Consider the following 23494-nt stretch of genomic DNA (forward strand, 5'->3'; position numbering starts at 1 on the left):
GGATTGACATGTAAAACAATCTTGATTCTAATTCAAATAAAAAACATTTGCAAAAAAAAAAAGGAATAACAAACAGAACCTTAAGAGATGTGTGACAAAGCTGATGGGTGTATTTGCTGATGACAACAAGGGCTGAGCAAGATAAGCTTCCTTCTGGTTCATCCTTTATCTGAACTAAGACCCATCATTAAGTTGTGTGTCTGTCTCTATCATATGCACCCCCATTGATGTGATGTAGATTGGAAAATATGTGTTCAATGACAGTGAAAGTGTGTCAAAGGAACTGTAGGGTCAAGACTCGCAAATCATGCTCTCTGCAGTCTAAGGGGAGGAAGGAGTTGCAGGAGAGGCAGCTAAAGATAGCAGCATGAGACATTAGGTCTTAGTAGTGACTTCTAACTATAGTTGAGATATAAACAGCAATTAGGTCATAGGCAGATCATGTGGTGAGACTATAGTACGTGGGAACATGAAGGACTTGAGGAATTTGTGAGTGGTGTATACTAGGGTATGATCATGGGATTAGGTGTCTTAAAAATATTTTGTGTCCCCATGATCATGGGAGGACAGTGTCCAGGGGTAGAGTAGAAAGAGACTTGAGGGACTGTGGTCATGATTTGGGGCTAATGTTATCAGGAAGTGTAGAGGGAAGACCTGGGTTTGGTAATTGGCTGCATCCAAGCTCTTAGATTCTGGCATCACTCATGATTACTGCAATGCCAAAAAGATTAAAAAGAAGGGAAGGGAATAATTTCGTACTAGTTACAAAGAGTAAGATGCCCTTGAAGAGTGATGTGTGCTTCCCCCAGCAATAGCCACAGCCTGACCTCTAGTACTCATTTCTCCATATCGTGGAAGGGAAATTACGGACATGATGAAAGTTAGATTTCCTCAAATGGGGTTGGATGAGGTAAGACTCATGTAACTGGAAGAGTCTTTAACATTGGAGGTTATTTCTTGACTTTAGCTAGAGGGAGATATGAGACTGTTGAAGGTGATCAGGCCCAGCAATGCTGCCAGCTTTGAGGGTGGTCAAAAGGCCCCATGTGCCCAGGTGTGACGCTGTGAAAATATTTGGGAATGACCTTTAGCTCACAGAAAGCAAAGAGATGGTGACCTGGATTCCACAATCTCTGGTGACAGTTTTCCCCATAGATTCTGTGCAAAGAAAGAGCTTCCAAAAGATTCTTTTAACCCATCATTATCGATATTGGATTTATCACCAAAGCAATATGAAACAAATATATATTTATTCCACTAATGATTACACATGTGAAAGTATACCAGGAGTGGAAAATAAGCCACATACAACTTGAGGAAGATGTGAAGTGTACCACTCTTGTGTCCTTTTTCTTAAAGCTTGAATTATTCTCAGGGCCACCACAGCAAGTTCTGAATGTGACTTCCTTAGCAGATACTAGTGTTGTGTGAATGCAGCCTTAGGACTGATGTCCCAGAGAGTGCTGGGAGGAGTGTCTACACATCCTTACTCTTCCAGTTCTTCTGGAGGCCTCCCTATCTCCACTAATAATATACAGAATTATGTAATGGAAGGAAGAATCTGGGAGTCACATGTTAATAGCTTCCTTGAAATTCTTAAAAATGCCTTTGCTGAGCTGATGGCAATTGCCATTTATCTCTAATTTACACTGGGATAATAGTTCTCAACTATCTCTGTCCACCTTTTTTGTTTTCAGTACTCACTCCTCTCTTCATCCAGCAATTAGATCATCATTCATTGTTTTCTTGGCTATTTTTTCCCTAATGGCTTTCAGTTTAATTTTGAAAGAAAAAAAAAAACAAGGAAAAAAAGAAAAAAAAACTGTTTGCTGTTATTCCCTTTTGTCTAGAATATTCTTTTATAATCTCAGTCTAGTTTATAGTTATATTTTAGCTATAATCCATTCACAAGTAATAGATTCTCTGAATAGGACAATTAACTAATGTTCTGTCTTCTAGTAGTTTCATTTTCCTATAAAACATTTATCAGTGCTGTAATTTATAAGGTAGTTCATAATCCTAAGAGGCACGATAGGGTGTTACTATTTGGAAATGGCTATTATGTCCACCAATTTTGGGGTCTTATGAATGTATGAGAGATGGATTTTCCCGTATCTGGAACAATGTAGAAGCATGGCACTATCTCAAATCAGAAAAATTTCTAAGACAGCAGAAACATATAGACAATGAATATGCATTATTCTACAAGGAAGCCATGTCTGAAAGATAAACACTGACACCCATTGCCACTCAAAGCTTTTAGGGTATAAGTCATCAGCCAATATAGTTGTCTAGCTCTTGTGGGTCACTTCTGTGCAGTTACACATAGGACAGCCTTCTAATTCACTTATTCACTGGAAAGTTTTCTTTACAGTATTTTGCTGTATTTTCTTCTTCACTTTTAATTTTTTTTCATTTAGGTTGTCGTGGGGGTTTGAATAAGAATGGTCTCTATAGGCTCATATATTTGAATGCTTGGGGAGTAGTGTTAGGAGGTGTGGCCTTTTAGAGGAAGTGTGTCACTTGGGGAAGGCTTTGGTATTTCAGAAGCCCAGGATATTAGGCACACTGACTCTCTCTTCCTGCTACCTGCTGATCTAGATGTAGAACTCATAGCTCTGTTTCTAGCATTATGTCTGCCTGTGTGCTTCCCATCATGACAATAATGGACTAAACCTCTGAAACTCTAAACTGGCCTTAATTAAATGCTTTCCTTTATAAGAGTTGTCATGGTCATGGTATCTCTTCACAGAAATAGAATAACGGCTAAAACAGTGAATAGTTCTCTTCAATTAGATATTGTATGTTTGCCAACTTCACATCACTTCTGTTAATAGAGTTACAAGTGGCATAGCTATTTTAGACATTCTGAATGCATTTTGTGCATTCCTTTTTGAAATCTGACTTCACAGGAGTTCAACACCACAGGTCAATGTTTAGTCTAGGCATCAAGTGCGTATTTAAAAGAACTTAAACCTCCTCCCTAAATGGAGAGGTGACTTATGCCTACATCTACACTCATGGAAAATAACACTTCTTATGCTCCAGGTTCTTTGGATGACTGTGGGTGCAGTGGGGCTCCATTGTGGTTTTTGAGGGATCTCATCAAAAGCCTTAGAAAGCCCAACACAGCATTTCATGCATTCTCAATTTAGCAGTTGATATGTAAGATCACTTTTCTCAGTCGTATGTTTTTTATATATCTTGCTTTTGGCTTATATATCTTCCAAAAATAAATTTACATGTGCATTTGTATATGTGTGTGCACATGTGTGCATGTGTGCTTTTATTTTCCATGGTGTGACTCTGTGTGTTTGTATGTAGTTCAGAGGACAACTTGTAGGAGCTGGTTCTTTTCTTCAACAACGTAGATTCCAGGGTTGAAACTCAAGTGGTCAAGGTTGGTCACAAGAGTCTTTATCCACTGAGCCATCTTGCAGACACATCTATTTCCCACAAAAAGTAATTAATCTGTTTGTCAGACATATGTTCCTATGTCATATGGAGTGTTTATGGTTACTGACATATAAAGGCAATCATTTTCTTCCTTCTTCATGAAATGATCCATGAAATATTTGGTGATGCTTTTTACATGTATTTTCTCATATAAAATCCTCTTTGTAAAATGTAAGTAAATGTCATGTAAGGAATTGAAAACTGTTTTTCAAAAATTATAGTTTGAAGCTGTTTATGTCTGAAGGATTTAAACTTAAGAGCTTCCAGCAGTTGGAAATATAGTATTTGAGACTCTTGAGATTATAGCCCAGACTGGTGGCACTATATTTGTACTTATGTAATTAGATCTGATTAATGTCCTGCCCCCTCTTCTTGGGCCTTATGATCTAAAGGTATTGTTTCTTCTGTCTTCACTCCCCATGGCTCAACATAATGCTCTGACACTTGAGGTTCTAATCTATGAATGAGTGGCAGAGTAAGTGCTCCTAAGAAGTGTTGTGCTCTTCTCTAGGACTGACATGATTACAGGTGAGTGCTGATGAAGCCAGGGAGGGCTCAGGATCCTCATAGAAACCTCATGGCCACTTGTAACTAGGACACTGGGACCTGGGCTAACATCCACACTCTTTTTAATATGTATTGGTGTGAGGTAATGATTAATAACTTCTGTGTTTTGGATGTATGGATGGAAGTTCTTGCAGGTATGATATAAAGCTCATGAGAGATATCCAGGAACAATCTCACCCACATATCCACATTTTAGCATCAGTACCATGGGACCTCAATGATCAATTTGTTTAAACCAGTGCTGGGAGTATCTGTAGGTGTTGAATATTTTTCTAGATCTCATTTCACCTGCCTGATCTCTGCTCTGTGATGTCTGGAGTCAACACCCACTGCCTACTAATCAGGGATCCTCGGAGTCACGATATTGTCTATGTAAGATACTCCACAGAGACACACATTCATGCCTTCTGTCACTGGCTATTCAAATATTTCAGTATGTGTTCTCCTCTCTTTAATTCTGATTAAGAATTTTTTGCTTATAAGTCACCAGATTTTCAGAATATTTGTGGAAAATGGAATCTTAATTTAGAAAGCCTGGGGTAGAGAGATGTGAAGACACTTACACAGTGTGTAGGGACTGTTCTTAGTAGCTATGACAGGCTCCAGAGGAGAAACTGTGGGGGATAATAATTACAAGTAATAGCTGCTGTCTGTCTGTTACCAGGTGGTTTTGTCACATGGATTATCCTGCTGCCGTGCTTTGAAGATTCGCTCAAGATTCCAGGGTTGGAAAGTGAAAACCCAGAGGAATGGTGTGGAGAGGCAAGGTTCAAGATGCTGTCTCTGTTCTCAGAGATGAGTTCATCTCAGTATCAGCCACAGCTCCCTATAGAGGAGGGACCCTGTGATTGCTCTCGTTCTTACGTACCTGGTACCTTCTGACATGGCAGGCAAGCACTTACTAGTTGCCAGGGACTTGCTCCTCTCCAGAATTGCAAGAAAATAAATCTGCTCTCCATCAAAATCCCCAATCTCAGGTATTCTGTTATAGCAGCATAGAATAGACAAAGGCACTCCTTTATTCCTCAGAAAACCCTGTCAGTTGCAGAAAACCAAACCCTAGAAGTGTTAAATTCACTCCTGGGCCTTATAAGGTAATACATGTGTAGAAATATCATGTTTAGTTATCTTTCTTTATTCCCATCTTTCACCCAAATCAAATTATCTTATCATTGAAGTTAATTCTGATTTTTCAAAACACTTAATCTAGTTGGGAGTTAAGAAAGAAGTAATGGAGATAAATACGATATTTATTTTGGGAACAAAGACAAATGGTATTGCCACTGAGGACTATATTTTGAATAATTATTTCATTTCCTTGGAAGAAGGAAAATCCTCCTGCCCTGCTCTAGGTAGTGCTCTGTGGTAGAATCTGTAGTCTTCAGGAGGTGTAGAAAGATAAAGAGGAAAGCATATAAATCAGGTTTGTCTTCATTGAAATAGGAACTCTCAGGAACATGTGCTTATCAAATTGAACAGAGACAAAATGCCAGGAGCATCCAATCCCCAGGAAGCAGGATTGCCATGTGCATGCCCTGCTCAGAGATTGCTTCACCCAAGGTCTTCCCTGCACGCATTAGAATGCAGTGGGCACTGCACTTCTCAGTTGTCCCTGGCATGCTCTCTTTGGCAATCCAGGCTCATCTTAAACAAACCTTCTAAGTCCTTTGCCCTCAAAGGCCTCTGTAGTAGCTGATACTTGAAAAGGCTATAATCTAGGCTTAAAAGGAACAAATCTGAAATAGGCAAATGTGGCTAGTTAGATGACACATGATTAAAGCGTAGACCTCCCTGCTGTAAATTGACATGACTTGGAAATCCTCAAAAGAGAATTAAAACAGAGAGAAGGCTGACACTGACATTGAATAAATCTTAGAAGGTGAGTCAGTCATTTTCCAGTAGGTCACCCTGATGGGAACTAGATAAGCTTGTGATCTGTCTCCTCTTGTGGGACGCCATGCATGCATCATCATTTCATGCAAGGCCTTTTGGCAACCCCAGGCATGGGCAATTTTCCCACAAATGTAACTAACAAATGCTAACCCATCCCTTTAAAGTGGTTCTGATACTCTGCATCCTTTAACTCCATTTGAAATTTAATGGCTTAGTATTGTGGTGCTATAGTCATTAAAGGAAGATTCCCCCAAGAATTAATAATAAAACCTTGCATATCAAAAATAAAATCAAGATTTTTATCTCTTAAAATTCACTCCATTTTGAAAGACCTTATTGTATTTGCTTTATAGCTTTATAGTTTTATAGTTTATAGCTTTATAGCTTTATAGTTCTTGTCTTGTTGTTGTTGTTGTTGATGATGATGATTCTAAACAGGAGCAAACCTGCCTACCTCATTTCTAGACTGACACTGAATAGTGAGATGTAACCATCTGGAGTGATCTTACTATTGATAATACTTGCCTGTCCCTTCTGTAGTTGGTTGTTTTTTACTCTTTGGCTCTTTGCGGGGCCCATCACCCAGCTCCCAAATGAATCACACATGGAGACTTATTCTTATTCTTCCTTATGAATGTCTTAGCTTGGATTTTTTTAATTCAGTTTTTTTTTATCCCATCTATCTTTTGTCTTGGGGCTTTTATGTTTCTCTATTCAATATACCTTTCTTTACTTTTTACTCTGAGGCTGGCTATATAGCTTGGTAGCTGGCCCCTTGCTTCCTCCTCTCTTCCTTTTCTTGTTCCTTGATCTCTTCTTCCCAGATTTCTCCTCTGAGTTATTCTCTCTGCTTGCCATGCCCATCTCTTCTCTTCCCTCGATATTTGACATTCAGCTCTTTATTAGACTAATCAGGTATTTTAGACAGACAAAGCAACACAGCTTCACAGAATTAAACGTATGCAACATAAAAGAATGCAGCATATCATTGCGTCATTAAACAAATATTCCACAGCATAAGGAAATGTAGCACACCTTTAACTAATATACAACAACACTCCTCTTTCTCTAGGTTATCCTGATCAAGTGTGTGTTCCCTTAAATCATTTTCTTGCCATTCCAGTGGGACACCATGGCCCTCACAAGGAAGTATTAATCTATAAGCTTTCCAATATAATTAGCTCAGAACTCAGCTGAATACTTTGCAAATAAATAATTCCATTTGTTGTCTGTAATCTTGGGAATGAAAATCTCTTAGTATTGGAAAATTTTTTATTACATTATTGAATGGAATATCATTTTTAATGTTCCTGGTGGAGGTAAATAAAGAGCCATGAAACAAATTTTTATGGATACCTGATATCCACAGATCTCTTCAATTCCTCTGTTTTTCAATGGGAAATTCTTTCATAATTTAGGATTTAGGGTATAAAGCGTCATGACTGTGATGAGATTATAAAATACAGGTGAAATTTATGGATCCTGAGATCTCAGGCTTAGATTCTTTTGTTCGTTTGCATATAAAGTTCTCCTCCATGGGGTCAGATATTTGCACCACTGCCATTTCTAAAGTGGGTCCTCCAGTGCCCAGGCACACCCTGCTTCAGCAATAATCCACCTACCTGCATTATGCACACTGCCTGAGTATGAAAATACTCCCAGCTGGAAGTTCTCAGTGGCGGACACTGGGAACAACAGTGATTAGTCCGTCTCTCCTGCAAGATCTTTGCAGACATTAGTGGTAGATGTGGAGCTAGAGTCCAGGCTTGATTTCCAGTTCCAGCCCTACCCTTTCTGAAATACACCAGCAATTACTGCAATGGGAGACAGCCACCAGTCAGCAGAAAGCCCTCCTCTTCCTGCAAAGAGTATAGACAAAGGGAAATTCTCCAGGGTATTTCCAAGTATGCTTTCCCCTCAGGTATCTAAAGTGCCATTATCACAGCAAAGAATATAATATTAGCAGCTTGCAAACCCATTTTCCTCTGTGAATAAGCACATGTACTTATGTTATGCACCCTCGTGCTTCATAATCCCAAATAACGGGCTGTCAGCACAAAAGGGAGCATTACCTTACTCCAGAACTAAGGCCCGTACACTTTCTTGCAAAAAATAATAATAATAAATAAATGGGTATTTTTCAAGGATGGCTTGAAAATTACTGCAATCTCAAGGCAATTGTGATTCCTGTGTCATAAAGCCCTATTATTTTACTATTCAGTTTCCATGGTAAAACTGGCATTCAGGAAGTGACACGGAAAGTTTAAAGGCACTCCTGAGTGACCTTTTGCATTTTAACTTTCTAAATGCATCATTTGTGTTTAATGAATTGGTGTGAGTGAGGTGTGTGTGTCCGTGTGTGTGTGTGTGTGTGTGTGTGTGTGTGTGTCCGTGTGTGTGTGTGTGTGTGTGTGTGTGTGTGCAGAGATGTATTCACATGTATGTGTGTGTATACATGCATGTGGAGGCTAGTGGGCCACTTTATTGTTTGAAACAGATACTCTCACTGACACTGGGCCTCACTGGTTACTCTAGATTGGCTACGCAGGGAACTCCAGAAATCAGACTGTCTCTGCTGTCCCACAGCACTGCATGCTATCATGCCTATTGGTTCTCTTATGTGGGTGCTGAGGGTTAAACTCAGGTCCTTCTGCTTGCACAACAGGCACTCTAACTGAGCCTTCTCCAAAGCCCTAATGATCGTAATTTTAAGATGTTCATTTATCAGCCATTTGGCAATACAAACAAATTAAACTTGAAGTAATAGAGATAGAAGAGTGGAACACACACACACATACACACATGCACACACACACACATATACACACACTTCTCTCTCTCTCTCTCTCTCTCTCTCTCTCTCTCTCTCTGTCTCTCTCTCTCTCTCTCTCTCACACACACACACACACACACACACACACACGTTGTGCTTGGTGATGGTTGAGAATCAGATATTTTATGAAAATAGAAGTTAATGTGATTGTCCAAAGCTGTATATTCAATGGTTATCCCTTGTTATATTTTTATGGTTTACATTATTATGTAAATATATCTCCTTTCAATTACTGGCAAATTGTCATTATTTTAACTATAAATTGTTCAAAATTGACTCCAAATGGAAGGCAAAAATTTCAAACCTTTAAAAGTGGTTTTTAGTTACATTGTGCTGTTATCTCCTTCCCAAGCCAATATCATAAGAGGTAGAAGGAGCTGAACTATTCTGTGTGTAAAGATATTCCTGGAAGTCTGTGATTTGTTCTAATAGACAAAATAGCTCTGCTTCATATAGAGAAGAAAGTGAACTCCTTAGATTGTAGATTCATTGGTAAGGTAGAAATAGTATTTTTGTTGTCAATCAAATGATACAACAAGAGCTGTGTGGTGGAATACAATGTTGCTTGCATGTTTCTGCAGGCTGGTGGAGGGGAAGGAAGAATAGCCTCCCTAGGTTGTTACCAGTGACATGGGAATTGGGGAATATTGTTGCTTTCCTCTGTTTTGGTGTAACATGGAAGACAGGATTTACCACAAATAATAAGAACTAAGTCAGTTAGTCATAGTTTTTTTTTTTTTTTTTAATGTATGTATTTCTCTTTAACTGTGTCTGAAAGACTCTGAAAGCCTGGTGCCCAGTCTTCTAAGAGTTTATGTTGTTTCCTAAAGCAACACATGCTGCCATTCATTATACATGTCTCTGTCACCAGCTCCCCTCCCAGAACACATGTGATCAGACATGAAGAAATCCCACAGGGACACAAGGACAGGTCTAACCAGTCATTAAGAACACAGTGTCATCACTAGCCAATCACATGAGGGAAAAGGGAGGAACATCCCTATACAGATTTAGGTGGGGACTTACTTCTGTTTAAAGGTAGACAAAGTGAAATGTATTTCACAATGCAAGTGCATTTTATTGTTTGATTTTGTTTATTTGTTTTACTGCCTCGAGCTTTTCCCTAAATAGACTCACCAGCCCTTGAAAGGACGTAGAACAAGAACCTAACATCCCTCTTAGGGAATCAATGAATTCTGAGTCTTCCAGAAAAAAAAACAAGGAGTGAGCTATGCTTGGCTGGTAAACATTAATCCAAACTGCAGGTACTTAAAATATGAGAATGTCATATTTGAAGGCTATGGGAGCCAGGCAAGTGTACATAATGCTTAAATGGCCAATTATCCAATGCAATGACTGTACTGGTAAAACTTCTAAGTGTCTTGAAAATGTTTAGAGAGATTTAAGTGGAAATTTTCTGGAAAGAACTGCTCACATTCCCAGAGTGAATGCAACCAGATATGCCATCCAATGGTGTGTTTCTCACATAAAAACCAGGAGTGTGTGTCTGTCCTCAAAGGAAAGTATCTTAATCACATTTAATCATGACTAAGCAACCGATGCTTAGTCATAGGAGACCATTCACATTGAGCCACTTCTGTGGGAGTAAGGTGGCTTACAGGTACCTCTTCATCACTCCAATAAAACCCAAGTTTTTCTTGAAAAAACAGGGTGTTTTGTAAGAAAGAACTACACTTGTGACAAAGAAGAGCCAGTAGACTAAAGAGTCGCATAGGTCCAATGCTGTTTCCCCAGCTTTATGACTTGGGTCTCCGTTCTATCAGTAGGTCAGGTCCACTGTTTCTGGGGGTTTCTCCATCCCTGTCTAGGCTCCTTTACTGGATTCCAGTAGTATGGTTAAGTGCTTAGCTGTGGGTGTCTGTTTCTGCTTCGAACAGCAACTGGATGAAGACTCTCCTTCCTCTCCCTGCCCCCAGGCTCTAATTTGGTCAGGGGTTATTGTTCCCAAGATCCTCCCTCAAAAAATATGACAGACTTTGAAGGTCCTTGGTAGAGGACCTCACTATCTCTGGAGATGAGTCAGGGGGTAGGTTGGGTGGGGAACATAGGAGGAGGGAAGGGTGAGGGAATGGGGGATGGATATGTAAATATGAGTAATTAAAAATAATAAAAAAATTTTAAAAAGAGTCTCATAGGTACACCCTGATGTTCCTTGCATTCAACATGGAATGCTCACACCATTCTTCCTTCAAACAGCTGCATATAATGTGTAAGGTCACAGGAATGGTTCGGATGTGGTGTTTTCCTCAAATTGTTTATCCTCTAGAAGGTGCTGGGCTGTTGTCTCTTACAATACTCTTGACTCCAGGATCCGTTCTAGTTTCATTTCTCTTGCTACAATACCTGACAAAAAGCAGCATAAAGGCCATGGGGTTTATTTGGCTTCCACTTCCCTGTTACAGCCCATCGCTGAGGGGAAGTCATAAACCAGGAGTTTGAAGAGCTGAGGGAAACAGATGCACCCATGCACGTTTGCTTTTGTTCAGCAAGCTTTATCCACTCTTATGATGTTCAGGGACTAGCCTCTGAAATAGTTCCTCCTGCATTCAAGTTGGGTCTTCCATTCCACCCCAGTTAAGAAATCATGACAATCCCATACAGACTAACATCATCTAGATAATTCCTCAAATGAAAGTCTCTTCCTGTGTAAGGTTAGGTTGTGGCAAGTTGACAGTTAAAATCTACCCATCAAACTGATTGTAGGAGGCAAGTCACAAATTCTGGATATGTAGTTGAGTGGCTTTTTTTTCCTCTTATTTCTTGTATGATTTTTTCCCTCATAGCTTTTTTAAAATTAGTTTTTATTTTTAAAACAATATTATTTTACATACCAATCCCAGTTCCCTCTCCCTCCTGCCCTCCCACTTCCCCTACCATCTCCCCACCTCATCCCCTTCTACTACTCAGAGAGGGCAAGGTCTCCCATAGAGAATCAAAGTTGATCAGTTGGGACAGGACCAACACTCCTCACCCCCACCCCCACCCCCATCCCCCATATCTAGGCTATGCAAGCCCACAGGGAATGGGCTTAAGCCAGTTTTATGTTTTTTTCCCCAGAGCTTTAGAGCAAAGAAAACTGTAGACATAAGAATTTTAATAATTGCTGGCATAGTGTACAAACCTGTAACTTCCAATATTCTAAATCCTGAGGTGGGAGAACCATGACTTTGAGGAACTTTACCAGAAAAAAAAGCTAAAATATATTGCAGGAAACATTAGGGATGTTCAGATGGCTCAGTGGGTAAATGCATCTGCCACTGATCCCAACAACCTGAGTCAATAACCTGAACTCACTATTGTTGGAAGATATCCTCTGACTTCTGTATCCCCATGCTGTCACACACCTGCACCCCCACATGCCAGACTAAACAAATAAAAACAGCAATAAAAAATCTGTATAAAGGAAGTGTGATGATCTTTAAAATATTTGTTTATTCATCTTTTATCCAAATACAACAAAAATTTATTATTATGAGAAGGAAATATTTCTTTTTCACCCTCAGATTTAGTTGTTAGTAGTCACTAACTAAATGTGTCAGAAAATGAGTGAACAGGCAGGAGAGAGTCTAGACCTTGATGGACATGTTTGCTTGTTTGTTAGAACATAGAAAAGTACCCTGCAGATCACCAGACACTAAAGACATACTGGATGACTAAATGAATAACAGATGGATATGTGTTAGTCGGTGCCTTGGCAGAGAGTCAGAACAGCACACACATACAGGGAGGGTAACCATGAGCCCCCTGAAGAATAGCATGGAGAGCCCCTAGGTCCATTAATTTCAGAGCATCTGTTGAGACCTCTCTGGTGATGATTCCCTGGGGCCTTTCTTTCTGTGTTGGCTAACTCAAGAGCCTGAGGGGAAACACATCTTCTGGTCAATGACACATGGTGACATATTCCTAGCAATGTCATTTCTCACTGTGTAGAAGGACGAATTGGACTCTTTGGCAGCAATCAGTGTTAGGTCCCTTTAATAAGTGGGAATAAATTTTTGATTACTAACTCCTTATTGTTGCTTTAGGCAAGAGTTAAAAATAACCAGAGATTATTCCTGGACTCACACCAACATGAGAGTAAACATCAGTACTGAATGAAACCCAGAAATAAGGCGTGACTCTGTCCTAATGGTCACGGGCACTCAGTGACAGATAGGTGCAGTGTGACCTGGATGGTTAGTGTAAAAGTGAGGGGTAAACCTTCACAATCCAGGAAGAAGAAGCACTAGTGGAAATACAAATGAAAATAACACAACCCTCTTCCCCAGGAGCAATGTCCATACTGACATGAAAAGCCAAGTGTGTTGAGAGACAGGAATGATGGGACTATTCCCTTGTAATAGACAAAGACAAACTCTTCCTGTGTTTTTCTGTAGTTATGAGACTCCGTCGTGGGAGGACCCATCAGAGTGTGATCTGGACTGAATGTGAAGAGGAGGGAAAGGAACTGCCATGCTGTTGGGGAGTCTGGGCAGGCAGGTGGCTTCCCAGCAGCACTCCAGAAGCAGTGAGGCTGATCAGAAGTGGCAGCTGGTAACCTGGAGCCTTTGAACATGGGAACCCTGGGGACTCAAGAGGGAGGGAAGAAGAGTTGAAGGAAATCAGATCTTTCAATTTCAGTTCTCTGAAAAGTACAACTCTCATTGAAGAGCTCAACTCCAATCTCTTATTTCTCCCCTTTCCTCTCTCCCTCCTCTACTGATCTCTGTGTCATTTCAACCACTCCCATAAAGTAATTTATTTGTGTCAAGTGGTTCTTTGTAATATAAGGAGTCATATAGTAAACAAAATCCATTAAAAATATCCTCACACTCTGTCCTAAAGTAGTAGCTGGACTTTGGGGGGCTTCTTTTGGATCCAGCTGACTTTGTCTGGTTTGTACCGGAGAGGGGGAGAAACAGCAGGTAAAGATACTAACAGAAAGACGGAGACAGAATAGAGTCAGGAGGTCAATCCAGTGAATACTGAACACCTCAAGTTTATTCTCCAACATTCTTATATGCCCCAACCAAAAGGGGGAAAATGATAAAAGACTTCTTTATCATGTTACAAGGAAGAAACAGACTTTCTTCTTTAATTCTCCAAACATATACTAACCATGCCTTAGGCTAAATCTCTGATTATTTGACCTTGAGGGTTAAAAGTAACTACACCTCAGACCAAGTCTCTTGTTATTTAGACAAGACATCCACGAGTAAGACCAAACATTCTATAGTAGCCATGCCTTAGACCTTTAGGTCTTATAACTTTAACTTTGGAAGAGTAAAGATGGTTTTGAACTCTGTGAACTTAAGTCAAGATGAATCAAAGCCATTTTTATGGACTCTGACATCCTATAACACTACATCCCAGCTATTGCTTTTTGTTTGTTTGTTTTTTATTATTGGATTTCTCTGTGTAACTTTGGCTAACCTGGAACACACTTTGTACACTCACTTTGAACTCAGATATCTGCCTTCCTCTGCCTATTGAGTGTTAGGATTATAGGCATGAGTCACCACAGTCTAGCTTGTCCCAGCTCTTTATGGCAACTGCTATTATCTATGAAATCCTCTTTAAGGTGTTTTATCTGTTTACTCTTCAGACATGCAGTGTCTATTGGTAGAATGTTGGTGTGGGGCCTGTAGTTTCTAAGGCTAGAGGTGGATCAGGCAAGCTAAGAGCTGTCTTCATAGGGAGGGGTAAGAAACAATATATGAAATTAGATGAGGAAGACACGATGAAGGAAAAAGCAGTCATGAAGAAAATGACTAACATTCTGTGTATGTGTATCTTCCTATGTGTAGATATGTGTCTTGTATGTGTATGTGTGTGCCTGTGTTTAAATGTGTGCCTGTGCATATATGTGTATGTATGTGCCTATGGGTACATGTGTGCATATGCCTGTGTGCAAGTGTGCCTGTGTGCATGCCTGTGTGTGCATGTATGTGTGCCTGCGTTTACATGTATGAATATACCTGCTATTATGTGTGTGTGCTTTAGTGTATTGTTTGGTTGTGTGTACATATGTGCCTGTGTGCATATGTTTGTGTTCCTGTATATGTGTGTGTACCTGTGTGTATGTATGTGTCTATGTGTACGTGTGTGTGTGTGTGTGTGTGTGTGTGTGTATGAGTGTGTGTGTGTGTGTGTGTGTGTGTGTGTGTAACTGTGAGTACATAAAACCCCTAGGCAGCTGTAGAGTTGAGAAGTTCCATGAATTTTTGGAAGGCAAAAAGAAAGGAGATTACTTTGGGTGATGAGCCATCCTTCATCAGTCAGACATCTAACTCTATAGGTTCAGTGCCAGCAAAAGGTTTTAGAAGTAAAGTAGTGGAATGAGGATGAGCAACACACTGATATTTATAACTGCAGCTGAGAATGACTGATGTGAATCAGGTCCTAAGGACAGCAAGAAGTGTGGATGGTGGTCACAGGGAAGGTGACAATGGGGAACTCATCCAAAATCTGCAGTGCTGCAGAATTTCTGTATCTGGGCTTCTTCCTGGCTTGTTGCTATTGTTCAGCAGTAAAATGGTGTGATCCCGAGGACTGCAAATTAATGCTGCTATTGTGGCTTTACACACTTTGGTAAATGTTGGAGATTTAAAGGTTGAAATAGCAAGCCATCAAAGAAGAATCAAAATTAAATCCCCATATAGCCTACAAGGTGAAGGGCAATCTCTTGTCAGGAAGACTCTGTTAGAGTGATGTAGAGGTGGAGGATGGGCTAGGCACTGACAGACTGCTACAAGCTAGAGAATAGACTTTGATGTTTGGTGGAAGGAAGCTCCCAGTTCTGCCTGTCAGGGAGGTTCTGATTCTTACATCCCCTGGACTCAAGGTACCTACACTTGCATTGTGCCATAGAGCCTTACAAACACAGATGGTCTGTCATTGCTGTTTAAGGGGACCATGCTTGTATAGTACAGGATTTTCTCCCTTGTATATAACCCACAAAACTGTCAATCAAACATGTTGTAATGCAGGGAGATCAAAATCTTTGCTAACTTCTAGAAGGCCTGGTGTGTGCTCTGAGGCTACAATGGATATGAATGCTGATAAGGTATATTTGGTGGCTCTTCTTTATTGGGCCCCATTTCCACAGCTACACTCTTGAAAAGACATAATGAAATGCAACAAATGTAGTCTAATCTCATGGGTTAAAAACAGTTTTGTTTCAGATTTTCTTTATAATATAAAATGAAATGTGTGTATTTATTGCAATGGTTAATTTTTACAATGATCTTGTCGTTCCAAAACTTCCATCATTATCCTTTGCAGGGAGAAGACTGTTAGGTTAGAGCTCTTAAAACTTGGGTTCTCACCTTCATGGATACAGGCACAGAAGTGGAGGCTGTGGAGCAATTTGGAAGAATGGACATTGGCCAAGATCTTACCTCTGTTACCAAGATCTCACTCTCTATGGCTGCCAATTCTTCAGCCAAAAAGCAATTATTGAAGAGAAGAAGAATCACGGTTTTCTTCTGTGTGCCACAGTAGAAACCACACACCACCTGCACGTGGGAGGAAGAGAATCATCGCAGTTGGTACAGAGGCAGCCCCGTGGAGAACAGAAGATCCTTCACATGCAATCAAGACAGAAAGGAGCCACACATGCAGATGCCTTTGCTGACACCCCTTTTGCCTTCCTAGGGAACCTGTCTTCAACATGACTTCAGGGGAGCTGAGTGTCAGCTAATTGCATCTGTAGACAGAGGCAGAAGATGCTTTTTGGCTTGGGTTCATCTGATTTGCATACTCCAGGTGTCCCTGTCATAGGTATGCTGTTTATAACACTGCCTTCTTGAATTTTCTGGAGTTGAGAACAACATGGGGTAGAGAATATGCACCTTCCCAGGGCTGCATCTGAGACATAGTGACATAAAGTCTCTAGGGACAGAGCAAGCGGGTTGGGTCTGCTCATTTCACAAGCTTCCTGGTTCCTGGACTTTGGCAGAGGTGAGAAACAAAGATTTCACTAGACCCCTGCAGATTGGTATCAGCAATCACATATTGAAAGAAAGTCCATTTGTTTCTAAAAGTGACAGGTAAAATTCTTTGACTCTCTGACTTGAAAGCCCCTAATCTACTCACACTTTTATACAACCCTCTACAATATATCTTCATGACTTTTCTTTTTCATCAATATGGCAAGAATGTTATAGATGTCAACCAAGAAACAGCTCTTACCTCAAATGTGATTTATTCTGGAACAAAATATGAGTGAGCATAGCCCACATGTTCAGGCTATCCCAAGCACCATGTTCTGATGAGGTAGCAATTTCATGAAGTTATTATAGGAACAGAACAAAGCAGGTCATAAGTCAATGTGCTTTACAAATCCATGTCCAGGGGGAAAGCCAGGCAGGCTTCAGTGTATCAGGGAAATCTCAGATACTAATGATCTCAGCCTTTGGTTAGTGGGAACTACAGGTCTGATTGAACATTCCAAAGGATTTATATAATTTTCAAGATGTTAGGTCACATAGAAAGGAGGGTAATAAATGGTTATTAAGAGCCAAAACATGGCCCAAGATAATGTGAATTTGGGCTGAAGACATTCCAATATCTGCATCATTGAGGTCCTAATCTATCAATGAGCCTTTCTAGTCAAAGCTTCTGTTGGTCTTATGGATATCTGAAATCCAGAGAGGGAAAAAAACACTTCTTTAAGCCAATGTCCCCAGGGCATCAGAATACCTATAAGCAACTGGCCTCCTGCAGCCTGATTTCTTCTGTTTCTTCACTAACTTGCAAGCCCTTCTCTCAGTTGGAGCATTGTAGACACAAAGATGATGTGTTTTGGACAAAGAAGGGGGTATGGACTCTACCTGGGCTGGGTGCTCAATGACTGTGACTGCCATGTATAGTTGGAAGGGTTTCAGTAAAAGTGGAGACAGATGAATAGTGTGACTATATTGAAACTGTAAGGGCGAGACATGATGTCTTCAACTGACAGCTTTTCCAGTTGAAAGGGTTAGTGAAAGCCCACTGGTACACACAGGCTCTGATTAGCGTGCTGTGGAGGGTCTCTGCAGTCAAGCATTGGGTCAACTTTTGTTTTCCACTGAAGGATGATGGACAGCAAAACAATGAGAACATGAGGTGGGGAGTCCAGTGAGATGCTTTGTGGCTTCAGGTAAAAAAGAATCTGTGTACCACACAGAGGAGTTAAGAGAGGTTGAGCCCTTGCATGGTTCAGTTTTCCTCAGAGGAAACAAAACAAAATGAGGCAAAAGATATATTTGTTTTCTACTAAGTACTTTTCCGAATTGGGTAACCAACTCTCTCCAAATTCACCAGCACTTGGAGACCACCAGGCACACATCCTTCCTGATGTCTCTACATAGAGCAACGGGCTGTTCTTCCATTAGTCCCACTGTCTGCCATGAGTCACACATGTGAACAGTCAGTCCAACTTAATAAGTGTACTCACTCAGAAAACAACTTCAGCTGCTATCCTGTCAGTTTCTGGTGGAAAGGTGTGGAGAGGGAATGAAAGGTGACAGCTATGTAAAGGTTGAGAGTGGGAAATAAGAAAAATGAGTAAAGCACAAACAAGATCTGCTTATTGAACAGGGACTGTCTTGAAGGAGAGATTTGGGGCTGGTTGGGGTGGGGAAGACAGAGGAAGGAGAGCAGTTTTGAGCTCCTGCAAGATGAGCTACCACCTTCTACCATCCTTGTAAAAGACTTATTTTCTTGTGGCAGAAGGACTTCTCACTTAAGCTTCCCACCCACCTTCAGAGAGACAGTGGAAAGTGGTTTGCTCTGTGAAGGCTCTGCATCTGCCACAGTGCTGCGGTGTGGAGTTGGTTTCAGACATTCAGGTGACTGTGAATGTCCACTTCTATGTAGCTGTTTACTTTGTTACAATGGAGTCTATTTGCCTTAAACAATGGATCCTTCTTGCTTTCCTATAGCCGCTTCCATTACTCTGAATTAGTTTCTTATTGTTTATAATGTCTCCCTGTCTTTGCCACTGTTCTGTTCCCGTGAAGAGATACCATGACCACAACAACTCTTATAAAAGAAAGCATTTAAGTAGGACTTATTTACAGTTTCAGAGGTTTAGTCCATTATCATGGCAGAGAGCACAGCAACACACAGGCGACATACATGTGTTTGAAAAGTAGCTGACAGTTCTACACCTGGGTTCACTGGCCGCAGTAAGAGAGAGACTCTGGGCTTGAAATGTGCTTTTTAAACATCAAAGACTATCCCCGTCCCATGACATACTTCTTCCAACAAGGCCATACCTCCTAATCCTTTCAAATAGTGCCACTCTCTAAGAATTCAAATCTAAGAAAGAGCCTACAGGGTCATTCTGATTCAAACCACCACACTAATACAAGGTAAATGCCGTCCAAATTGAGTATCAGGTGAAATGATGGCAAGAAAAGAATCTTTGTGTTCAGTTCAGGTGTAAAAAGAGAATCAATGAATCAATGAAGAATTCTGTTACTGAAAACAGGAGACCTGGAAGAAAAATAGCTCTTAAAAAAAGTAACTTTACTGACAGATAGGCTTAGTGGTGGTTAAGAGCACTGGCTGTTCTTCCAAAGGACCAGGTTCTATACCCAGCACCTAATGTAGGCTCACAGCTGTCTGGAACTCTAGTCTTAGGGATGTGACACCTTCTTTTAGCTTCCAGGGTCATGAGGCACACATGTGCATAGACATATATGCAGACAAAATGTCCCTACACACAAAATTTTTACATACTTGAAATGATAACTCTAAATTTGGAAAACCTTGTCCCAGTAATGATACTATCTTCACCATGCATTTATCAGAGACATGCTCATAGGTCAAGCCTGGTTGAAAGACAGACTGACAAAAACAGTGTAAGAATGCATTCTTGATAAAGCTGTGGTGATCCAGTGAAAGTTGTTTGATAAGAAGTACAGTCAGACTTCTGTGGTCCAACCCACAGGTTCAATCAGCCGTCGATCAGGAATATTTCAAATAACTCTGTCTCTGTTAAATATAAATGTGTGCATTGACTCTGTCATAGTCCCTTAAAAATGTAGCTTACTAATTATGTGAAATTTCCTTTGCATGATGTGCTCGTTACAAATAATCTACAGGTTATCTAGATCCAGATCTCACATTGAGTCCCCTAGTCATGTGGCTATAGTGGAAGAACAATGACAGAGCATGAGGAGAACTAGACAGGGGGCGAGATCTTCTGAGGGGAAGATGCTGAGATGCTGCATGCCCTCTCTGGCTTTCAGGTGACAATCATAAATTTCAAGTTTGGGCTGTCATTAGACAGGGCCAAGACTCCCATAATGTGACAAAGATGTCCCCAGTACTATACAGCATGGTGAGGATCTCCTTATGCATGGATCTCCCTCGCTGAATTCTAAGATCCCAAAGAGTCAGCAGGTATCTGTTGTGTTACTTGGGTGACCATCACACAGAACATGGATCCTGCTTCCAAGTCAAGGTAGAATCCAAATGGCTGTGGGGTCACATGGGGTCTTACCTGCTTTGGCTTAACTCTGTGGTGATTTAGAGGAATCACCAGATAAACAGCCAGTGAAGCCACCTTCCCTGGTACCTGGTTTTGGACAGCTACCTCCACACGTTGGGAAACACAAACAAACAAACCCCACAGGATTTACTCCTGTGAAACAATGCTACTATTCCACCCCCAACACACAATTTGCTACATATTTGGTGTGAATTATCATTTTAGCCACTTCAAAGCATTTTGGAAGTAAATCAGAATGAACATTTCAGTGAATGTCAGATCAGATCAGAATGGAATTGTCTAAAAACAATTCAGAGGTGGGGACGGGTAGCTTATTGGTTGAATATTTCCCTAGTATGCTGAAGGCCCTGAGCTGGATCACAAGTGTTGGAAGCAAACAAAAGCTAAATAAGAGAATAATTCAAGTAGGAAATGGATGGAGTACTTGAGCTTGATATTCCTGGAATGAGTGAGTTGTTGTCTCTCCAGTAAATTAGAGAGCAGCTATGAGTAAGGAAAGCACTTCTCTTTTCTGGGGTGAGGTTAGGAGAAAGCCACAGGATATTTGGTTGTAGATTTGAGATTTCCACCGCTTGACTCCCTGGCTTAGAAACCACTAGTGAATTGGTTAATCTCTGTGTTTGTCATGGGTAGGTGCTCTGTTCTTTGTGCCCTTGTGAGTAATGTGATAATGCCGTGCGACTGGGCAGTTAGCCTTGTTCTTGTGTTTAGTAATACTGTGGGTCCTCAGGTGACTTTGTTGGTCCACTCATTTTATCAGTTCAGAAGAGTGGTTATTTGGATTTTCTCAGCTACTGGACAGGTTACAGCTGAATCATTGCTTTGTAGTGATTACTCTAGAGAAAGAAGGGAGACTCATCTCCATGTGACCAACACAAAAGAGTTGGCCCCAAATCCTGCCCCTAGAACAGTCATTGTATACCTGTCCCTCTCATGCTTGCATCCTTCTCCTAACAAACCTGCTCACTAATGAGGGTGAAATAAGCTAGTGCAAATAAGGGGCTTATCTTGCCACCCAGCATATGCCTAGAACACAGTAAATACTATTACCAAGACCTTCCCCATTTTCATTCATACTACTCTACAAACAAAAAGAAGACCATAGCATCCAGTGTCTGGGCTGTTTTAGTCCATTTATTCACATTCTTAGAAATAAAAAAAGCTCATTGGTATTTGAGAGACCATGACCAGAAGTACATCAACATCTAGAGGCCACAGGACCCAGGTGAAGAGGTTCATCTTGTAGACCAAGTTGAATGCCAGAGATATGGACTCCCCATGCAAATGGGAGTTGATTCTATGGATAAGGTATTCATCACTCTGTGTCTCTAGTAATAACCTGTTCATGTCTGCCAGACAGCACTGTGTTCATTGACTATGTGAGAACCTAAATCAAGAGCTAGGGGACTCTCAAGCTGCCCAGAGTCCAGCAAGTCTGTCTCAGTGGGTATCTGGGTTGTTTTTCCATAACCTAGGATCTGTGATGCTAGTATTCAAGGCTTGCTTTAGCTCTGTGACATTTCCTGAGACTCAGACTAAAACTCTGAGTTTCTTTCTCCCCTGTACACTGGGACAAAAGAATAATGAAAATACTCTTTTCTTGTTGAACCAACTAGCAAGATATTTAAGGTGCTAAATCACTAGGTGTTCCCATATCCTTTGAAAGGATTGGATTGTATGATTTGCATTTAGTGCTATGAAGAGAGTACCTGTAGAGGGCAGTGAGGGAATGGGAGGCTGCTGCTTCCATGCATGTGAAGCCCTGTAGGATTGTGGCTTCCTTCACCCACTGGGCCACCTCATAGCCATACATGGAATGCAGCCTGGATCGGGTACAGTGGAGAAAGTCAATCCAGGACTGTCTTTCTCTCACTCTGCTTCTCTGCTCTCTATGCATGGGCTATACTGCTCATGCCCAAGTCACCCTGATGGACCAAAGCTCTGATTCTGTGAAGTGGGTAAACTTCTTCTCAGGTCATTTCTTTCTGGTATTTGATTTGAAACAGTGTAAAAGTATCTAAGAACATGATGGTATATTTCCATTTAAGAGTTAAAAAAATGAAAACTTGGGACTATTTTCAATCATCATCATATACTTTAGAAAACAAGAAATTTTGCATCAACTAAGTAATATTCTACCACCATTTTACAATTTAGCTGTATACGAAGTTGTTATAGGTCCAAATTTGTCTTCATCCTAATCCAGTGATTTCTCACTTTTAGAAACCTTAGTATTTATTCAGTATCTACTAAACATTGTCACTGTATGTTTATTATTTTCCTTGACAGCTAAGCTTCAGGAGAGTTTCCTTTCTCCCCATGCTGTTCTTCTTTGACCCCAGGCATCTCTTCCTTTCCATGGAGGTACAAGCTCATCCAATACCTGGAAGCGCTACTTCTAAGTTGTCTCACTATCCTGTAAATCTGAAAAACATATCAAACATTGGAATTTGTTTGGCAAGAATTTGTTTGGCAAGAATTTGTTTGGCAAGCAGTCCAGAGAAAGAATCCATTCTACTTAGAATATGCAAAAAAAAAAAAAAAAAAAAAAAAAAAAACAACTCACGAAGCTGCTAGTGTGTATTCTGGTTTAGAAGTAATTGTTTCTCAAATATTTATTTATTTTATTTTATGAATGTATGTGTGTGCCTGGATATGTGTGTGTGTGTGTGTGTGTGTGTGTGTGTGTGTGTGTGTGTGTGCCATGTGTGTTTAGGATCACATAGAGTTCAGAAGAGCATCAAATCTCCTGGCACTGGAATAACAGAGTGGTGTAAGCTACCATGTTCATGGTGGGATGGTGAAGAGACCAACTCACTTTTATACTGATGAGCAAGCACACTCTGTAATGATGAAGATGAATGGGCTTCCTTGTAGATGCATCATACAGATATGAATGTTAACTTCTATGACGACATTCTCTTCTTCCGTAGCCATAAATTAAAGCCTAAAATCCATCTTTACTGGCAGCTTTGAGCATAAAATGCCTTGCTCTGTAATTTTATTATATGTTTAAGGGAAATGTTTCCCTTGAATCTTTTACAGATTGCCCGCTTTACAGACAGTATGTTCTTGTGGTGGAGGCTATGACAATAGTTCCTGGTCTCCTACTAAGATGCAAAGGGAAACTCAATTAAAAGGATCGCAATGGAGTCAGAGCTAGTTTGATGAGCAGATTGTTTATTAGGAAAATACTCACTCGACGGAGTCAGTCCTGTACAACCAGGTGGGTCAGAAAATAG

General features: G+C 40.5%; 1 long non-coding RNA gene across 4 annotated transcripts in view; it reads left to right on the forward strand.

Annotated features, from left to right (window-relative positions):
• Positions 1-19223, forward strand: part of LOC107978189 — a 175655-nt gene extending 156432 nt beyond the window's left edge. For 3 of the 4 annotated variants that reach the window (XR_004772485.1, XR_004772482.1, XR_004772484.1), the window contains one exon: positions 13147-13520. This is a non-coding gene — a long non-coding RNA (uncharacterized LOC107978189). Of the gene's footprint in view, positions 1-13146; positions 13521-16033 lie in introns of those variants that run through there. The other variant, XR_004772483.1, reaches the window with a different exon arrangement.
• Positions 19224-23494: the final 4271 nt, after the last annotated feature.

The sequence above is a fragment of the Cricetulus griseus genome (assembly GCF_003668045.3).
Source record: "Cricetulus griseus strain 17A/GY chromosome 1 unlocalized genomic scaffold, alternate assembly CriGri-PICRH-1.0 chr1_1, whole genome shotgun sequence".
NCBI lineage: Eukaryota > Metazoa > Chordata > Mammalia > Rodentia > Cricetidae > Cricetulus > Cricetulus griseus.